This window comes from Manis pentadactyla, chromosome 2, assembly GCF_030020395.1.
Source record: "Manis pentadactyla isolate mManPen7 chromosome 2, mManPen7.hap1, whole genome shotgun sequence".
NCBI lineage: Eukaryota > Metazoa > Chordata > Mammalia > Pholidota > Manidae > Manis > Manis pentadactyla.
The window spans coordinates 199,030,781-199,048,536 of record NC_080020.1 but is presented as its reverse complement, the minus strand read 5'-3'; the positions used below and the strand labels follow the sequence as shown (position 1 = coordinate 199,048,536).

At 36.8% G+C, this 17,756-nt stretch overlaps 1 protein-coding gene across 2 annotated transcripts in view; it reads right to left on the bottom strand.

The window, feature by feature from the left end:
• The window catches only part of SRBD1 (S1 RNA binding domain 1), a 226,603-nt gene that overhangs the window by 43,562 nt on the left and 165,285 nt on the right, over positions 1-17,756 (bottom strand). The gene's annotated exons all lie outside the window — the stretch shown is intronic.

Sequence of the window (17,756 nt, the reverse complement as noted above, 5' to 3'; positions counted from 1 at the left end):
GGATAAAGAAGATGTGGTACATATACACAATGGAATATTACTCAGCCATAAGAAAAGGGGAAAATCCAATCATTTGCAGCAACATGGATGGAGCTGGAGGGTATTATGCTCAGTGAAACAAGCCAAGCGGAGAAAGAGAAATACCAAATGATTTCACTTATCTGTGGAATATAAGAACAAAGGAAAAACCGAAGGAACAAAACAGCAGCAGAATCACAGAACTCAAGAATGGACTAACAGGTACCAAAGGGAAAGGGACTGGGGAGGATGGGTGGGTAGGGAGGGATAAGGGCGGGGGGAGAAGTAGGGGGGTATTAAGATAAACATGCATGGGGGGGTAGGAGAAAAGGGAGGGCTGTACAACACAGAGAAGGCAAGTAGTGATTCTACAACATTTTGCTATGCTGATGGACAGTGACTGTAAAGGGGTTTATAGGGGAGACCTGGTATAGGGGAGAGCCTAGTAAACATAATATTCGTCATGTAAGTGTAGATTAGTGATACCAAAAACAAAACAAAACAAAACAAAAAAAGGGCAGTTCCTGTGTGGTAACCTCCAATGAGTTCTACACAAGGGTATAAAGGGCATATAAAAGTGTAGGCAAAGGGTCTGTTTGTGTTTATACAGAAGATCAAAGCCTAATTGGGCTATCCCGAAAATAAACTAAGATACGATATGAAAGAGAACTTCCAACATCAGCACTCTCTGGAAGACTCATGCCAGAAGATGATCATCAAAAAACCCCAACAAAGATCCACACACTGCTACAGCTGTAGATGCACTCATCCCACCAGCTCCTGGACTTGCCATGGGAATGAAGGAGATATCTAAGCTGGCCTGTGCATACAGTAAAACAACAAATTTGACTGGATCTATACTGTTGGAACTCAACCAAGAATTAGGAGAACTGCAAATTTTAGCGCTCCAAAATCTTACAACTACAGACTATTTACTGTTAAAAGAACATAAGGGATGTGAAGATTCCCCAGGAATGGGTTGTTTTAATTTGTCTGATTTCTCTCAGACTGTTCAAGTTCAGTTGGACAATATCCACCATATCATAGATAAGTTTTCACAAATGCCTAAGGTGCCTAACTGGTTTTCTTGGTTTCACTGGAGATGGCTGGTAATTACAGATATGCTTTGGTTATGTAACTATACTCCTATTATGTTAATGTGTGTGCGCAATTTAAGTAGTAGCTTAAAACCTATACATGCTGAAGTTACTCTACAAGAAGATATGTCAAAGAAATAATCAATCTTCCCATGTTTTCTGCCACCTGCTACTTCTATAGCTTTTCTTCTTCCTTCCTAATTACAACCCTTAAATAGAATTCGTGCCTCATATTTACCGAGTATCATAATTCTTCCAAGTGGTAAAGATACCTCAAGACAAATGCTGGGCATAGAAGCTACAGGGCATAAATATGCAAAGAAATAAAAAGCTAACCATTTCAAACAATAAGGCTTCTCTCTCACTTACCAACTTTACATTTCCCTGTATGGCCCCGGAAGATGACTGGTTAGCCAGAGACGGGTAAGATTCCTCAAGGGAGGAACAACCTAAGACAGGCACAGTCGCAGGGGGGTCATCAGGTGAGAAATTGGGGATCAACAGAGGTGAGGCTTAGAACCTCACCCCCCCGTTCTGAGAGAAATCTTCTGCATACGTGGATGTTTTATTGCCCTTGTCTAGCTTGGATTAACACATAGTCTACCGGCACACACCTGATCATCTACATTTGCTCTCTTACAACACTAAACTATGTTTTCTACCTTTATCTTGTATCTACCTACCACTCCAGCATTTTATTAAAAATAATAATAATAAAGAGAGAAATGTGGTATCCACATATAAATCAAGTATAAAAACCAAATGAGTATTCATATTTGAACTGTTTATAGTTCATAATGCATGAGCAAAACCGAAAGCTTCTGTGATGACTGCCCTTGTACTGTTCACTATGTAACTTATTCATTATGTAAGAATTTGTTCTCCATGTAAGAACTTGTTTGTTATGCCTCAGAAGATTGGAGACTGACGAAAATTAGGCTTGGGGTGGATTAATGATTGTGCATTGAGCATTGACTCCCCTATACAGAATTTTATTGTTGTTAACAATCATTTGATCAATAAATATGAGAGATGCCCTCACAAAAAAAAAAAAAAAAAAAAAAAAAAAAGGACAGACTTCCAATGGTAAAACAAATAAGTAACCGGGATGTAATGTATAGCATAAGGAATATAGTCAAGATACTGTAACAGCTTGGTAGGGTGATAGCTGGAACCTAGAATTATGTATATAAATGTTTTATCACCGTGTTGTACACTTGAAACTAATGTAATGTAATACTGTGCGTCAACTACCCTTCAATAAAAATTATCTAAAAAAATAAAAAAATAAATAAAATACAAAAACAAAACAAAAATAAAACCAAAAAACCTGTTGACCCAAAATTCTATATCTTTCAAAGATGAAGGAAAAAAGAGGCATTTTTAGGTAAATGAAAACTCATTGCCAGCAGATTTGTATCAGAAAAAATATTAAAGGGAATTCTTCAGGCTAAAGTAAACTGGACACCAAATGGTGAATATGTGGATAAAAATATACTTCTGTGTGTATTTTAATATTACTTAAAAGACATGACCATTTAAAGTGAAAATTAGAGCACTGTACTTTGGGATTAATATATATGAAAATAATCACACAAAAAATGGATGGCAGTGAGGTGGTGTAATATTAACTCTACGTAGCCTGAGAAAAGATAAAAGAATATAAATTGTAATACCTAGAGTAACCACTACAAAAATGCAAGGAAGTAAAGGTAAAAGTCAATAGAAGAATTAAAATGGAAATCTAAAAATTATTTGATTTTCTGCCAAAATAAGGTAGAAAAGTAAGAACAGAAGATAGAAAAGCAGACAGGACATCTAACAAAAACAAATAGCAAAATTGTAGACCTTAGTTTAACTGTATTAACACACTAAATGCTGATGAAGTAGATGTTTTCATGAAAAGGCAAAGATTGTCAATGAACATATAAACTATATGTTGTCCACAAGAGACACGTAGTAAATATAAAGAAACAACCAGGTTGGAAGTGGAAGGATGGAAAAAGATGTAACATGAAACATTAAGACTGCAAGGAGTAGGGTGACTGTATTAATATCAGACAAGAAAAACTTTAATGCAAGGAGTATTACCAGAGAACATGTGTATTGTCTAATTATAGAACTTCAAGACACTAGCAATTTAACTGCTAAGTGTTTACCTAAAGGAATACTTTATAATATGCCCATCCAAATCATGTACAAGAATGCTTATATAAGTTTTATTCATTAATAGTCAAAAATGAGGAAGAGCTCAGGTGTCCATCAATAGGAGAACAGATTTTAAAATGTGACATGTACATATAATGGAACACTACTCTGCAACAAAAAAAGAACTACTAATACATACAAAAACATGGGTGAATCTTACAGATGGTTGGCTGACTGGAAAAACTTGGGTGCAATGGAGTACACATTGTGTAGTTTCATTTATGTAAAATTCTATAACAGACAAAACTAATATGTGGTGAACAAATCGGAACAGTGTGCTCTATGTCTGACAAGGGGTAGGAGTAAACTTTCTGGGATGACAGAAATGTTCTACATTTTGATAGATGTAGGTTATGCATTTTTCAACTCACTGTACTCTTATCACTTTGCCCTTTTCCATATGTAGATTATACCTAAAAAAAACCAACAACTATAAACAAAAATCCAATCTAGGTTTCTGAACCATTAAGTCAGATAATCATGTGAGGAGGGAACAGTGATGCCCTTAATTATAAGTCTCTCTCAGGATTCACAGCTTTAGAGCAGGTAGCTGGGTTATATGATACAGACTACTCCTGGTTTGTTTTTTGTTCTTTGAAATTTTTGGATAGATGTCCTCTCCAGATGTCTCACCTCCTGAACCTAAAAGGTAATTCCCTTCTATATACCGTAACTTTCAAAGGCAGAATCATTCTAGGCATAGGTTCAGAAGATCACATGGGAACTTACTTAATGAAAAAGAGCATACATTTAGATGGCACAAACTTATCTTAGCTGTTTGTTTGGTTTTCATCCCTAAGTGATAATTAACATAGGATACTGATTCTGCCTTTAGAAGTCTCCCATGATGATTAAAATTTAAACAAAATGTGTAACTTCTTCATGAATCATGAAGCTAAAAAATCAGTCTCTTCATATGTTATCCTAACAGCCCAGTGTTTTAAAATTTAATCTTGTCTGGCTTTCCTTCTGTCTTCTAAGTAGGTGCTCTTATGTCCCCTAGTGGATAAAGGCCGATACATGGTGTTGGAAAGATAGGGGCAATAGTGGCTAAGGTCCATAAATCCTTAATGTTTGCCTTGCCCACATACTTTTCCAAACCAATGCCTCACACCACTGATTTACCATAAATAAAGGAAAACATTAACACATCTGAACTGGACCACACCTATCTGCCCCATGCGTGGTCATATATAGGGCCTGGGCTAAAATATAATCCTGGCTTATGACATATGCACCAATAAATGCATACCAATTAGTTAGACATTGTGACCTGACACAATACAAAGGAGTTGACATTTCCACTGTAAATCTCTATTTTTAGAGATTTATAGCTTAGTTATAAAAGTGGACTTTAGAAAAATTTAGGGTGCAAAGATTCAGCCACAAAAGAGAAATTTCCCTTCTAGTAAATTAAAAGTAAAACAATATGTAGAAAATCTCATCTGAAATGTGTGTGTGTGTGTACATGCATGTGTATGTGGTAAGAGAGAGACAGTGAGAGAGAGCGCGAGAGCAAGAGAGAGACGAGAGATTCTTAAGCACAGAAATTTTGACAGCCTTGGGCTTAAATTGTTTGGGGGAGAGGCAAAGGTTACAGAATAAAGGAGGTACTAATGCAAATAAAAAAAAAGTCTTTTCCTTCTCCAAATTGTAGGAACTAGGCTACTTGTTAATATTTCTAGTAGTAAGATCTAAAGATACTTCTTCCCCAAACTCACATACATATGTGATATACATATGCATATGTGACCACACGTGCAACCAGATATGAATTGACTTCCAGTCCATTAATATTATGGACAATACATTTTTTCCAATATGCACATCAGATTTTTCCCTGACACTGCCAGCCTCAGGATCCACATTAATGTGTCTCCAAGGGGTTGGAGTGCTAATATGGAAAGGTAAGGTGCCCTTTTGTTTGACTGTCCGCTGTTACCACATGACTGTAGCCAAAGCTGTGCAGGATCTGAAATGATCACTCCACACCTAGCCTTCTTCACCAGTGGGAGCAAAGAATGAGCTCCAAAACTTTCCCCCACACCACTCTTATCCCTATTTCCTATTTTATTTTTATCCATAGTACTTATCATCTGCTGTACACAGGTTTGTTGTGTATAAAGTAAATATTGATGCTTTGTTCATGGCTGTATCCTGGCACACAGTAGGTGCTCAACCCTACCACTCTTTTAATTAGCACTTCCTTGAGTACTGGTTTAGCTGAGTATCATTTGCTGGCCACTTTGACTTTTCTCTGTATTTGAACTTTCTAACACCAGGCTTCTTAGCCCATGGTACAGATTCAACAAATTACAACTTAATTGGATAAAAGAAGGAACAACCAGGGGCAAATTTCTAGCAGCTATGCTTCTGCAATCTTTTGGCTGAAGGCGGGATTCTGGTTCAAGAAAAAGAGTTATCTTAAAATAAAAGGACATAATAGTGACATGAAATTGCTTGAGGACATTAAAGTATTAAAATCTAAATTCATATTATAGAAAAACCTTTGTTAGCAGGCATTAATCAACAGCAAGCTCAGAGGGTAAAATTTCTAAATGAAATCCTAGATGCCCTAATATAACATGCTAAGACTGACCATGGCCACAGGCACTCTCACTCTGAGCCACCAAATCCTCTGGCAAACAGTTTCTGGTAGGTTTCTAGGTAAATAAAGAGTTCCTGCTAACTCAGACCTTAGTCATAGACTAATCTCTGATACTTCTAATTAGAAAAGCTTGTCCTTCTTTTTCCTGGGAACTGAATTAAACTTTTGTCACTTTGAATATGGGCCAAAGTAAAGCATCCTTTTGCACAATAAAAGGAGACCAAAGAAGGTGGGAGATTTGGACCCAGAATGCAAAGAAACCCTTGGGGAGAAAGTCCATGTTTGCCAGAACCTAGGTCAAGACTTGTGAGACATGCACGCAACTTCATTTTACCATAGACAATCTCATAATGACCACGATCAGAAACTAATTTAGGTACCTCTACCAGAAAGGTCAAAGACCATACCTTGATACAGATGTATACCTTGACACAACTAATGGGTTTGGGGGAAAAAATACTTTTTGATATGAAAATGTTTCATTTGACATAATCCTTACTTTTAGGCCCAATGCAGTATAATGACTCATTTTCTCAAAATATCTCTATGGGTGATGGCAGAACTGGGCAAAATCAAACCCATTTGATCCATAGAGTACTGGGCCATGGACCAGGGTTAGGCCACAGAGCTAAAGAAAATACAAATCAGAGAATTCTAGAACTTAGAAGAGGGATACAGATGCTCCTAACTTCTCTTTACCAAGAAAGTCTAGGGCATAAGAAGAAAACACTGGACCTTATAGGATCAGTCATGTAAACAGTACCAAAGCACAAATAATACATCATATTCATTTCTCAAACCACCAAACGGAATAATCTGTAGAGCAAAATCTCAGTTTAGAACTGACAGTTTATGTTAAGTAAATTTGGGTTTTCAAGTGAATTAGTAACTTACTTCCATTTTAGCATGAAAGCATTTTCTGATATTGAAAAGAAATGGCAGGGGGGAAGACAGTTTAGCTGCCTTCTTTTTGTGTTTCCCTTTTATACATTGATTTAAAAAAAACGTCTTTCCTGATCTCTGAGGTGGGAGTGTCTTTGGTTCCTAAGAGTAGGTTTGCAATAACTATCTGTGGTTGTGAATAGAAAATTTCAGAGGTAAACAAAGTCCTTCATTCCAATGGAAGAGGTAGTAAGCCTTACTCTCTCTTTAAAAGTCATATTGACCAAGGTCACACTTAGGGAAACTGACACTATCATTAATACCTGTGGCAGAAAAACCCTGAGTGACCCCCAGTGATATCCACCTCTTGGTGTTCACTCCTTGTATAGCCCCTTCACCTTGAGTGTGAGCAAGACCTAAGATTTGCTACAGAGCAGTGGACTGTGACAAACGTGGTGGGATGTCACTGCTGTGACTAAGTTACAATATAGAGGAAAGGTGATTCTTCTACTTTCTTCATGAAGTAAGCAGCCATACTGAGGAAGCCCATGCGGCAAGGAACTGTGGGTGGCCTCTAGGACCTCAGAGCAGGTCTCCAGTCAGCAGCTAGTGAAAAACTGAGGTCTTCAGTCATACAGCCAGGAAATGAATTCTGCCAACAACCTAAATGAGCTTGGAAGTGCCTTGAACAGACACAAAAGCAAGCAAATAAAAAATGAACTTTCTAATGCTGACAAGAATTCATTCATTCATGTGATAAATGTTATAAGTATTAACCAAGTGTCTGCATTGGGCCTAGCCTTGTTCTAATTGATGGGAGTATAGCAGCAAACAGACAAGGTATAATTAAATAAATAAAATTATAACTTTTAATAATGTTACAAAGGAAATAAATAGAGTAACATGATAATCAAAGGAGTAAGAAGTGGTAACTTGGGTGACTGGGAAGTGATTCTTTGAAAAAATACATTAAAACAAAGTATTAGAAGGAGACACCCATGCAAAAAGCCAGAGAAAACATTCTAGGCTGAAAAAATATGTGCAAAGGCCCTGAGGTGGGAATGAGCTAGTGTTCATGAAAGTGAAGTGGGGGGCAGTGTGGCCAGGACGTAATGGAAAGCATAAAAGTGGTCAGAAATAAGGCTGGAGTAGAAGAGGATCTTATACTTCCCATGGCAAGGAGTTTGAATTTTATTCTAACTACAATGGGGATAGAGACAGAATCTGACATAATTATCAAAAATGCACAAAATGGATTGAAAAAAGACAAAAGTGGAAGCAGGGAGTCTGGTAAGAACCTTTTTCAGTATGCCAAGATGAGATGATGGTTGTCTAGAGTCAGGTGCTTGGGGTGGAAAGAGGTCGATGGAGTTAATACTGGGGGATGCTGAAGCAAAAGGAAGAATCAAGGAGCTTAATAAATGTAAATTTTTTAAGAGAATAGGTTTGTACCTTTACTAATTGGGTAGATGGTGATGCCATCAATAGAAACAGGGAAAGATGGGAGAGAAAGTTTGTCGGTTTTCACTAAATTTGGGGGAGGCAGGGAGGTTAGCAGAGGGAAGTCAAGAGTTCTTTTCTATACACATTAAGTTTGAGAAGTCTATTAGGCTTCCAAATTGAAGGGTCAGGTTGGTAGGTGGATATATGGATTTCGAGTTCAGGAGAAAGATCTGTGGTGAAGCATCCTAAGTATGAACTGTCCGTTGTGCAAATAAGAGGGACAGACTAAACTTCTAAAGCCTTGGGAGGGAGGCAGAGCATAGGGAGAGGATCCAGCAGCATCAAGGGACAGAAGGGACAGAAGTAATAATGTGTATATTATTAATAGCTACAAAAATGTTTAAGAAAAAAGAATTCTTTCTTTTGCAGTTGCTATAGGAAAGTAATTCTGAAATGCATTTAAAAAAAGGGAGATGATAATTACCTACTTGTTTTATAAGGAGTGCTGCTTCCAGAGTATCTTTTATGTATATATAGTAAGTTTCATTGGACGCAGTGCTTAATCTTTAGTGATGGGGCTCCATAATTAAACGTCTGTAACAGGGCTGAATTTTCAAGTGAGAATTCAAAATTTGGTTATCATTGCCATAGTTGTTATTGTGACAAAGAGGCAAAATAGAAAGTATTGCAGAGATACTATACTCATCCTTCAAAGTTCTTCAAAATACCTGTACAAGAAAATACACTTTATAGTAATAACACCAGAAAATATTTATATTGGGTGCTACCAGGTTATCAAGAATTTTATAATGCTAACTTAATTCAGCCTCACAACCCTTTTGTTGTTATTATCATTACATTATTACATCCATTTTACCAAAGAGGAAACAGGCACGAAGAGGTTATCTAAGTTGCCCAAGGTCAGGCTGCAAGCATGTAGTTGAAAGCAAATGGTCTATCTCTTGAGCTCAAGTGGTTAAACACTATGGCTCTCTGTTTCTCATAAGTATAATTACTTGATCTAGCAATGCACATTCCAGCTCTCTTGCTGGGGTTGCAAGAAAACCCATTGACTTTACATATTTTATTTTTTAAGGTAAAGTTTTGTAATAATCAGGAACACATTTTTTTTGTTTACAAGATAGTATTTTCTATTTATTCATAAGGCTTACCATGACTAAAAATATTGACAAAATAGATACGCTTTTAAAATTCTGTATCTTGCTGTTCTTATTACAAACCTTATGTAAATGGTAACAGTTATCTATAAAATAACAACAACAAAAAGGATAGGAGATTTTTTTTAAGGAAATACATGGAAACTTGCTTTGACAGTGCACTAGTCTTCTCTACTATGAAGCTATAATTTAGTTTCTCCTGTTCCCTTTCCCTCTAATTTTTCTATCCTTCAGTCATGAAGAAGGATCAATTACAGCATTTTATTTGATCCATTGAAAATAATTATGATTTGCCACTAACCAGCTCAGCTATAAATGACAGATTCATTTCTTTCTCAAAAGGGAACTTGACTATTTTGAGACATTTCTATTCCTGGTTGGTTTCTTTGCAGTGGCAGAACCGTAAGTATGGGGGTTAGGAGTTTTAAGTGTGAAGGTTATTATAAGTATGCACATGTTAGAGTCAGAAGAAAAAGGAGTATGTCCTTTCCACCACTGGTTTTCCCTCTTTCTCCTTCTGGGTAACTATATTAGTTCTCATGAGGTTTTAATTTTGATTTTCAACAACTGCATTTTTAAAAATGGAAAAAGCAAAGACTTTGATTGTCACCTCCCTTTTGTTGACAAAAAATACAGGAGAAAAGAATGATGTCCAAAGGTCATCTATTGGAATCTCAAAATTTTAGAACTGGAAAGGCTTATAAGAAGTCATATATTAATACACCCTTTAGTTCACAGGTGAGAAAATCTAAATACAGAGAAAACTGGGTAGAGTAATTAGAGTTAGGATAGTTTTTATGTGTTATTGTACCTTCTACCATGAAAAAAAAATACAACTTGAGTTTCCTCAGTTTGATTTTTCTAAAGCAGCATTTCAAAAGATAACAAAATTTCCTTTATTCACCAAACACCTGAGGACACAAAAGAAGGCAAAATTGAAAATTACTAACTGAAGTACAGTATGATAAAGTACAATGGTTCCCAAATGTCAGTCCATGACAAAGTTTTCAGTGGTCAACAGCAAAATTAAAACAAGAAGAACGTGAAAGGTTTTCAACAAGGTAAATGTATTCAATTTAAACTATCCTTTACTATATAATTACAACATTGTGATTTGGTACTACTATTTTGGTGCTAAAAAGTAGTTCTTTCTCTTTCCTAGTCTGTGACAAGGAAAAAATTGGGAAATATATCAGTTCTCCCTAACTCTGCTACATTAGTTATCCACTGCTGTGTACCAAATTACCCCCAAATCTAACAGCTTAAAACAACGAACATTTATTATCTCACACAGCTTCTGAAGGTCAGGAATCCAGGAGCAGCTTAGCAAGGTGGTTCTGGCTATCATGAAGGTCTCCCCTGTGGTAGTAGTCAAGATCTCAGCTGGGGCAGAAATCATCTCAAGACCTGAGTGGGTTGAAGGATCCGTTCCAAGATGGCTCGTTCACATTACTGTTGGCAGAAGGCCAAGTTCCTCATATGCTGAGCCTCAGTTCCTCTCCATACAGATCTCTCCTAAGGCTGCTTGTGACATGAAAGTTGGCTTCCCCCACAGTGAGTAATCTAAGTGAACGAAAGCATCCAAGACGGAACCACAGTGTCTTTTATAACTTAATCTCAAAGTGACACAGCATTACTTCTGCCACATTCTACTGGTTACAAACAATGTGGGAAGGTACTACACCACGGTGTTAATACCAACAGGCAGGGATTATCATGGACTGTGTTGGAGACTGGCTACCAAGACTACACATTTTTAAAAAATTATTTTACTAGTCCATGAAATCAGAAGTCTGGGAACTGTTGTAGTAAAAAAGACACAGAAGTTAAAAGTTAAAAGATCAACTGTTCTAGTTATAACTAAAAGTAGTGGATTTTCTAGCATTCAGTTTCTTTAGAAAATAAGAACGTTGGGTTTGCTACATTCTTAAACACCTTTTAAGTGTTAATGCTCTACTATTCTACACTAGCAATGATGATGATGATGATGACAAGAAACCTGGTAACCTGCCCAAAGTCACCAGGCTGGTAAATAGTGGAGCCAAAATTTGGACTGAGGCAGCTGGACTGCAGAGCCCATGCTATCCTAACCTTGGGAAATATATACAAATGAATGAAAGGCAGTGAGAAAGACTAAGCAATTAAAAATGTCAGCCTGCTGCCTTACTCTCATTAGTTGTAAGTGGGAAAGAACAATCTCATTCTATCCCTATGAAGCACTTTGTAAATACTAACGAACTGACTTATTATTACTGACTTAGAATGATATGATGTAGTTGCCCAATTCAAAAAACTTGTCCTCACATTAACTTGTAATACAGTAATGCTTTGTGTAACATGAAATTTCCAAAGTAAAATCATCATGCTTACTACATTGTATGGTATTGCTTCCAAGTGACTTTGGTAAAGTGCATGTTCAGACAGGGAAACCTGCACAGGCTTGGAGTGGAGGTGAGATGGTGGTAATTTTTTATCCTGGTATTTTTCTCTCCTTCCTTTTCTCTTTTTTTGAAGAGCTACTTTTAATTTTCCAGGGAAACTTTGTAACAGCTTAATTTTTAATAAATCATTTTCTGTTAATGTTTTTCCAGAAAAAAATCAAACACTATGCAAATGGACAAAAGACCATACTATAAAGGCTTAAAGTTATTTATACTCCTCTTTAAGTTAAAAAATATTAATAGACATGCTAATTGGCATTATCTTTAGGATAATTTCAGTTATTTTTTTTCTAGATTTCCTCTGAATGTACTTCTCAGTCCCCCAAACACTAATGCTCTTCTGCACCAGAATCAGAATCCACTGGGGGGAACTCCTCTGGTGTCATTTCCTCACAAGGAAAGCCTCTGACCATGTGACTGCTCAGGGCTTGGTGAAGGCAACCTTCTGTCATGACAGCACAGAAAGAAAAGAGTGATGCAAATTTCTCAGAAGCCTTGCCAGATGATGAACATGAAGAACAGAGGGTGAAACAACGTTGTCAAATCTGCTCTCCATTTTAGGAGGTCAAGGCAAGACAAAAGTCATCTTGGGAATTGTAGACAGTGTTTCCATTGCTTTTAACTAATATTGAAGTAGAAAAAGCATTTAAAGTTTCAGGCATTCAAGAGTGACAACTGTCTTTCAGACAGTTGGAAAGGACTTGAAAAAAAAAAGTTTGTTGGAATAAATGGAATGTGCCTTGGCTTCTGGGGTCAAAATTTCTGGGACTCAGCTGAACCAAGATTCTGGCTTAAGATTTACATGGTTTTCATCACCCTATAAACATTAATGTTATTGATGCAGATCTGTCACTTGAAATATTTTACCCATATCCTCTACTGCAAGGAATTTTCTTTTTACCCATTCATCTCTAGTGACAAATTTGTGGCACTTACAAATTTAAAAGGCTGTCAAAGTCTAATAATGAAACCTTGGGAGGAGTCATATGGGGGCACAGATCAGAAAGAACCAAAATTAATTTCAGAGGATTTACTGCATAGGTTAGGGGTCATAATGAGGTGAGTGTCACTCTACAATGTAAAATCTACTGAAGCAATACCTTCCCAGAAGTAAAGAAAAGGTAGAAAAAGAATTAGTGGTTGTCAAGCCATGGAAATGTTAGGAACACATTTAGAAACCAATGCATGGACAGCATAGAAAACCACGTTTTCAGTGACTTAAATCCACAACAGGCCCGTGCTTGTTTTAATAATGGCTATTACTAAAAGTCAGACATACTTTTCAACTACTGATAACTCACCTAGGATACTTTTCCATCTTAACAGGGAATGGATTTAAAGGCTTGAGTTCTACAACTTTTTTCCACCAAGTATAATAAAAATGGTAAGATAGTTTAAAAGAAGGCCAGAGCTTTTTCCTTTGCCTAAGCCTCTATGATGTAGCTGCTACTAGAAAAAGTTCAAAGGCTAGGAGCATATTTTCCTCAAGGCCTTAGTATTAGGTGTTTTGAGAACGGAAAGTCATGAGGGGTAGGTGCAGGCTGTCACATTCATGCACGGGACTAGCTGAGGAGGTAGTCCACGAGTCAGGCGGGACCTCTAGAGAGGCTCTGGCCTGGGGTATGCCAGAGACCCTACTGGATAAGAACTAGGGCATTAATTCAAAGTCAGACTGTAAAATAGCTGCCTTCTGAGAGAGGTGGGAGTTAACAAGCCAAAGACTGACTCCTGGCAGCCTGGCTTCACACAAGGGGATGGCCTTCAGTACGGCATGCCATGGAAAAGTAGCCCAGTGCTTAAAATGACTGATCATGACAGAAATTGAGTGGTGAATCAGGTCGCTACTTCCTAACACCCTTAATATTGGAACTGCAAGTCCTGAGACCACAGTCCTCTTATGGTAGGGATGGACTGGTTGCCCCCGACCAGAAATGCTGCATAGAAGAACAGGAGTGGAGATAAAAAAACTCTGCCACACCCTACCACAATTGAATCTTTCTAGCCCCTACTTATACCAGGGGAGGGGCTGATACTTCCCTAATCTTTAAACCTAAAACCTCAAGGCCTAAGGATTGGAAATCCTTTTCTCAAGCCTGAGGTCTGGCCCTTTGAAATTCTTTGTATAGGCCCCAGATGAAAAAAGCAAGGAGGCAATAGATGCTATTCAAAAGGCCTGGTGAGTGTGTTCGTCAGGTCCTTCAGGTTAGTCTGCTGCACGCCCCTGTTTTAGTTTCTTAAGGTTGCTACAACAAATTCCACAAACTGAGTAGCCTGAAACAACATAAATGTAGTCTTGCACAGTTGTAGAGCCTAGAAGTCCAAAATTAAGATGCTGGCAGTTGGTTCCCTTAGGAGGCTCTGAGGGAGAATCTGTTCCGGGCCTCTTCTCTAGTTTCTGGTGTTGCCCACAGTCCTTGGTATTGTAGCCTGCAGCTACAGTGGTCCAATCTCTGTCCAGTCTTCACATGATGTTCTTCCTCTGTGTCTGTGTTTTCTCTTATAAAGACACCAGTCATTGGATGAGGGCCCGCCCTAAGCCAGTATGACCCTATCATAACTAATTATATCTACAAAGACCCTATTTCCAAATAAGGTCACATTCAGGGATTCCAGGTAGACATGAATTTTAAAGGGAAACTACACAACCCTGCACACCTCCAAATTCACCACAAGCAGCATCCAAAATATTTATTCCACCTATCCAGCCAAATATTCTACTTTCCCTCACCAAAGAAGAAAAAATTGTAGGATTCTTCACTAAGGAAACTGAAAAGGCCCCAGGGAAAAAGTCTTCTGAAATGTGGCATGTAAGACATTACCTAGTAGATATTCCCCAGTTTAAGAATAGCGACCTGTCCTCAAGAGGTCACCATAAAGCAAAGCCTGCTAATGAAACAAACTCTATCTACATATAGTAAAGCTCTAATTCAGCTTTGTATCATCGTTTTCTTAGACATGAAGGGATCACCAAAGCTCTTCTAAGAAACCAAAAAAGTCTCCATCCTAGAGGACATCAATATAAAAAAACAGAAAAACAAAACAAGCAAAAAAGCAGTAGAAACAGAGATAGAGGGGAAAGCCCTCTGGCTTGTATTCTCAGGAAAATTAAAGAAAATGTAGATAAAAATATGAATCATAAAATAAGATCATAATACCATATAAAGGGAATTAGAGATCAAGAGAGCAATATTTAGGAATTAATTTCTAAAAAGAGAGACACAGAGGGTCCACATAAGAGGTCCCAAACCTACTTTAGTGGAGTTAGAGAACACAGGACAAGAAATCAAATACACAGCACAAATATTTTTCCAGAACCGAAGGACATCTTTACATTATAAAGATACAAGAACGGCCCAGTCTAAAGAAAGGAAAAAGGCAAGCACCTAGGCATATAAGAGACGATGCAAAACAACTTTCAGAGATGTAAAAAACAGGTCAGCCTTAAAGGAATGAGAATCAGATCACTAGCAGTATGATAAAAGACAGTAGATGATGAAGATAATAAAATGGATGCAATAAAATCTCTGAAGAACTATTTTCAACCTAAAATTCTATACCCAGTGAAACTATTATTCAACTGTAACAGTAAGATACCTTTTTGACACATATGAACTCAGGACTGCTACCTCTACACACCTCCAAACAGTTATCCATCAGTGGTAGGATTTCATTTAGTGCTTTTTCTCCTTTTTTAACTTCCCATGTACTACTAGAAAAAGTTATAGCAATAAAAAGTGCTAGTGTAATAAATGTTTTATATTTGCTCAGTGAACACCCTTTTCCCTAAGAGTTTAAAGCAGAGATTACTTCTGTGATTTTCTTCCTTTTCCCATCACTTGCAAATAATTTAAAAATAGTACGTCATGTTTCCAAAACAGGAATCTGATACCACCGTTAAGTGCCTTAACCCTCATGAGATTATTATAAATTTTGGAAGCATATGTTTTTGTCCCATATAGAAACCAATTTTCTCCCTTTAATCAGAATACCCTAAATTAGCCTCTTTTTCCAAAAGAAAACCAAATGGTAAAATAAAACATATATATGTGAGATAACAGGGATTAGGTATATAGAATTATGAAAGTTGTATATTAAAGTATTTACTGGAAAGCTTTATTTTTTATATACACTTAGATAGTTATTGTGGGGTTATGTAATGTTTCTGAACACATTATGCAGCAGGAACTGAATATATCAGAATTACACATTTGAAGTCAACATAGTTTTATGTAAGACATAGGTATACTATTCCTTAGTACAGAGAATATTTATACCAAGCTTCCATGGTAAATAGCAGTATTTCCTCTCTATATCTTAACACACTATGTATATTTATAAACTAAATATGAGATAACAGTTTACTGCTTAATAAAAGTATACAAAATAATACCAAAAACCTTTTCTCCTTTCATTTGTGACATTAATAAAGAATGGCAACTGTTACCAAGTCCTCACTCCAATAACATAAGCAGCATGATTAAAGGCTTTTAGTGATAAGGTCTAATCAGCTAAAGTATAATCAGTATGCATACAACTTAAAACTATTAAGAGTACAGACTGAATCCAAGTAGACTTAGCTTCAAATCTTGGTTCTACTATTAACAAATTTTTAACCACTTTGAGCTTCAGTTGTTTCATCAGTAAAAAGGGTGGGTGGATTGCACATGCCTAGCCTTACAGAATTGTGAAAATTAAATTACATTTGATCTGAGTTTTACTATAAGCCTGGCACAAAATAAGGGCTCAACAAATGCTAACTGCTATGATCAACATCATTACCACCACTGTCATTATCATCTGCTAGGTAAGCAAAAAAACACCCAAAACCCAAAAGCTGGAATGAATCATTCTACTGAAAGAAGTATACAGCATTAGAATACAAAGCTATACAAATAGAACATTTGCGTATCAGTGGCACATGAGGTCACACTAATATATTAATCAGGCTAGGAGTAAGACGGAGATGGGTAGGGGCTGGTGGTACACTGGAGAGGTTGTGCCTTCTCCCAAAGGCATTCAAATTTAAATTACTTTAAATTTCCAGTGCTAGCCAAGCAAAATCATCTGCTGGTGGAACACAGCCCATTCTACCTCCTGAAATAGGACCATTATTCAAAAGCCCTCAAAGTGCCCTTAAAGAAATTAGAAAACAGGATTCCTAGATCCTAATGCATCACTATTTCTTCTAGGTTTGTCATTTAATAAATCTGTTTTCCTCCCAGAGTATAAAAGCTATACATTTTAATTACAGCAAATTAGAAAAATACACAGTTGCATAAAGGAGAAGAAAATGATATACACAATCTTATCACTTGGGGGCAACTCATCTTAACTTTCGGAGATTTTTCCTTCACATATTTCTAGTCATACTTCTCTTCTCTACTACAAATATGAATCCAGATTTTTGACTGAAAATTTGAACATTTTATTTAAGATTCTTTGGGAACCTAATATTAAATGATTGGAGATCATTCAATTATATGGACGTATTTTAGTTTACCTTTTTTTCTACTGAACATTTTCCTTTGCTCTCTCAGTTTTCAATTATTACAAATAACACGGTATGAATATACTTATGCATATAACTTAAAAATTAACCGTCTTCCTTAGGACTAATCCCCAAAAAGGAATTAATTGGTCAAAACAAAAAAGGACATTTCAAGTCTCTGATATACTGAAATAGGTGCATCAGTTGACATTCCCCCAGAAGGACAGAAGAATGACTTTTTGACTACCTGTTCACCAACTATCTAGGTCTATGGGTATTCCTAACACATATGTCAAATTAAGATTCCAAAATTGTTCCTCATACATCATCAAAATGGGGAACTAAATTTCAACTTTTATGTAAAAAGTGATTTTGCTTCTGTAATTAATGCCA